Consider the following 4,596-nt stretch of genomic DNA (forward strand, 5'->3'; position numbering starts at 1 on the left):
ATAAATGTCATAAAAATATAAACATATATTTATATTAATATAAATAAGATTAATATTAATATATAAAAAATACACACACATGTATAAAAACATCATTTCTTTTAACAAAAAAAAATTATCTAAACCCAATTATCTCTCTCTCTTCTCTCCCATCTCTCTCATCCATCACCACCGCCCCCACCATTCCCCACCACTGCCACCACCACAACCACCGCCATTCACCACTACAACCACAACCACTCACCACCATAGCCTCACCCCTTTCACTCTCTTCACATGAAACCCTAAAATCGACATTTAAAATCTACTTGTGTCTATGGAGATCTATTGAAACCCTTTCACTCCTCTACCCAAAAGACGATGACCTAGATCTTAAAACTTAAATCGAACACAACAGTGACCACCATCACCATCACTCGCCGGAAAATGGATTCATAGATGAGTTGCATTGTCGGTGTAAACACCACCCTAATAGGTCAAATAGTAGGTTCAAAACCCACCCAAATCGGTTGCAATAGCGGGTTCAGAATCCCCATATCTGATAGAAACCCTAGATTGTTGAGATGAGAAGATTTGGGAAAAGAGTGAAATGAGATCCATTGGTTTCTGACAAGAGCCATAGTACTTGGGGAGCTGGAGAATAAACCGATCCGTTGGTCATGTCAAGCTGCCGGAAAACAGTATCACCAGCAAGTGATGAGTGTATATGTACAGGTGGTGAACGGTGATTATGCGGTGTTTTTGGTGGTGTGGTGGTGAATGGTGGTGGTGGTGTGTGATAGGAATCATGTTCTAGTTTCTAGTCTAAATGTCAATTGTCTATTTAGGAGGGGGTAAGTGCAAATAATATAGTATAAGTATGAGTCAGTAATTACTTGGGGAAGGGGATAAGAAAATACGCAAGTTTGTTAGGGCTCTGTTTACAGAGAGAGGGCGTAGCCCTGGGAACACTTCGGTGTTAGTATCGAGTCTATAAGATCTAATCGGATCATCTTCTTCGTATCAATTTCATTTTCAGTTTATATTACTTCTTACAATATCAGCTGAATTGTTATTATTCAGTATCAGATCTTATCATTGGTCCGACCTGCTACTTCTGCTCTACCACCGCTCGATCACTAATTTAACCAGATCTATCTTTTCAATTGTTCACCGATTCAATCAGATTTATTTAGGGTTTCAGTTGATTACATCTCTTGTGACAACTCGCATTTCAAACCTCTCTTTGTATGTTGATGTAACCGGTATGAACGTTATGTGATTATGTGAACTTTGTTGATTAATTGAATGTTATGTTGTTATGATTATGCGTAACAAGTATGTATATAAATAACTCGGGTCGCACAACACAACCCGATCGCACAAGCCCTGTTGGGCTGCACAACTTATACTCGAATCAAAAGGGGCAGCCCAAGTTTGGGTTCGGCCCACTCCTCTTGAACTCGAACCGAATGGACATCCCATTTGGGGTTTCGGTCACTTTACTATATAACCCGACACATAATCCTTTTGGGGGTTTTGTTTTCCTTATCAATTGCATAACACTCTACAAACACACAAACCCTAAATCTCTCTCTCTCCCTCCCTCTCGAACCCGACGGCAACAACACCCATCTCTTCGAAGATCTTCTTGATTCGGATTACCCTTTTCGTCCTACCTTCTAATCGGTTAGTGTTCTTATTATTGGTTATATGATTTGAATGATGTTGTGATTGATGTGATTCTACATGATAGCCTTAGTATGCTTCGTAGTTGATTGTAATGGAATTTAGGGTTGTTATTCGGCTCATATGTGTATGATTAGATCACGATAGGAATTAATAATCGGATAATGATAAAGATGATTAGTAACCGAATGCTTGCTAATCGGCTGATATGTGTTCATATGCGAATGATATGCAGGATTGTTATGATAGTATGCATGATAGTGATCAACAACATAAATCTGTTAATATGACTAAAGGTTAAGATTGTTGTTCATGCTTGAATACGATTAGGGTTCATAGGAACTAATGGATAAAAACCTTGTTTTGATCGATTAAGGTATTGGTTAGAAACAATTGGTGGTGTTGATTGATAAATTGCAAATATGGAAACTGTTAATTTGGTCAAACGAATTGATTGGAACTAGTAACTGACTTGCATGATTTAAGGAGGGGTATTACGAGTCGCATAAGCTTGCCGGTCGCACAAGATCAAATCACACAAGATCTGATCTGATCGAACAAGCTGTGGTCGCACAAGTCTAGTCGCACAAGGTTTGGTACAACCACTTTAAGCACCATGTACAATCAGTATATGCATGATCGCACAAGACCTTGTGGATCGCACAAGGTTGTGCCGATCGCACAAGGCTTGGGCTACACACGAACATTTGGACAATTGGGCCTCAAAGCCCAATCCCAATCGCACAAGAACTGGTCAGTCGCACAAGTCTATCCGGACCGCACAAGTGATCCTTGTTATCTGTTTGGGCCGTATGCTTTTGGGCTTCTGTTTCCAACTCGCACAAGATGGTTGGGCTCGCACAAGCTCGAAGCCCAATCATCCGAGTCGCACAAGTTAGGCCCTTTATACAATTGACTGCTAATGTGTTATACGTGTTTGCCATGATCAATACGTGTTCGTAACCTGTTAGGCTATGTGTAGAACTTATGTGCACTACTTGAAACCAAAACCTGACTTGTATGGTAACCATGTTAGGACGTGGTTGACCACATATAGCTCAAGTAAACTTTTCGTGTATCTGCCGAGCAAACCAAGGTGAGTTCACCCTCCTAAGGCATGGGATTCCCGGTGGGTAGGGAATGGGATTAATTAGCTACGACAGAACTTGTACTTACACCATTACTAGACCACTTACCACTATCCTCGGATTCAGAAGGATACCAGCGCTAAACCTACGTACTCGCTACGTACCACTGTCCTCGGATTGGGAAGGACACCAGCGCTAAACCTACGTATACACTACGTACCACCGTCCTCGGATTGGGAAGGACGCCAGCGCTAAAACTACGTATTCTCATACGTACCTCTGTCCTAGGATTGGGAAGGACACCTACGCTAAACCTACGTATTCAATGCGTACCTCTGTCCTCGGATTGGGAAGGACACCTATAGCTACATCTAGTCTAGTGGTTTACAACATGGGGTAGCCCCCACCATTCATGGTTTGGAAAATAGGGAAAGTTGATTTAACCTGTTGATTGGAAACAAACTCATAGTTCTTGAAAAACTACTTTACAACATACACCTCCTGTGAACTCGCTCAACTTTGTTGTTGACTCTCTGTTACATGCCTTGCAGGTCGTTAGGGATCTATGGAGCTTGCATGGGAGTGGGAAGAGTCGTTATGGGACATGGACAGCTGTGTGCCATGCTAAACATTTGAAACGTTTAAAATTTTGTTATGTTTAACATTATGCTTCCGCTTGCAACTTAAACTATGTTTTGTTTGGACACCAATTGTATTGTGCTGGATTTTTATAAACTACTTACATGCTTGTTCAATATGATTAGTGGCTGGATCCTGGTCAGTCAAGCCTCCAAGCGGTGATACTCCGCACGTGGATTTTGGGAGTGTGACAGATTGGTATCAAAGCCATTGGTTATAGTGAACATGGTTTTAAAAAGGGAAAAGCTTTTTGATAAAACAAGACTATAACCTGTACAGTGCTCAACGATCCACAATGACGCTTCACTCCACGTGCAACGCTCAGCATACTAGGTGATATGATTTACGTTTATATTGCCTGCTTACTAGTTTACATAGAACTTTGCTCATGGTATGTTAGATAACACAGTAGCTACTGTTTACAACACTGCGTGCTTGCTCTTTTCTGTCACTCCACCCTTACGCACATTCGCGACACCTTTTTTACTCATGTTTCCTTTGATATGAAGATCATGAGTGGACGTGTGAACCTAACTCAAGCCCAGCTGACGGCTCTTATCAATGAACAAGTTACGGCAGCACTTGCAGCCGCTCAGGCAGGAGGTCAGAATGCTCAGCCACCTGTATGCACATTCAAAACCTTCATGGATTGCCGACCTAGTAGCTTCAGCGGTACTGGGGGAGCTGTAGGCCTCCTCCACTGGTTCGAGAAGCTCGAATCTGTCTTCGAGATGTGTGAATGCCCTGAGGCTCGTAGGGTAAAGTATGCTACTGGAACACTCGAAGGTGCTGCGTTAACCTGGTGGAAAGCACAGGTTCAAATGTTAGGGCTGGTAGCTGCTAATGCCACCCCATGGAACGAATTTAAGGATCTGATTAAGAAAGAGTATAGCAGTCGTGACGACATTCACAAGCTAGAGGTGGAGTTCTTCAATTTACAGATGACGGGATCTGAAATTGAGGCTTATACGAAGAGATCAAATGAACTAGCTACATTGTGTCCCACTATGGTAGACCCTCCTATCAAACGTATCGAGCTGTACCTCAAGGGTCTTGTACCAGAAATTCAGAGTCATGTGACCGCGGCTAATCTTGGCACCATCCAGCAAGTCACTCGACTTGCTCATCGTCTCACTGATCAGGCGGTGGAACAGAACAAACTGCCAAAACGTGTTAATGCTGCTACAACCACATCAGAGGC

The sequence above is a fragment of the Helianthus annuus genome, chromosome 11 (genome assembly GCF_002127325.2).
Source record: "Helianthus annuus cultivar XRQ/B chromosome 11, HanXRQr2.0-SUNRISE, whole genome shotgun sequence".
Lineage (NCBI taxonomy): Eukaryota > Viridiplantae > Streptophyta > Magnoliopsida > Asterales > Asteraceae > Helianthus > Helianthus annuus.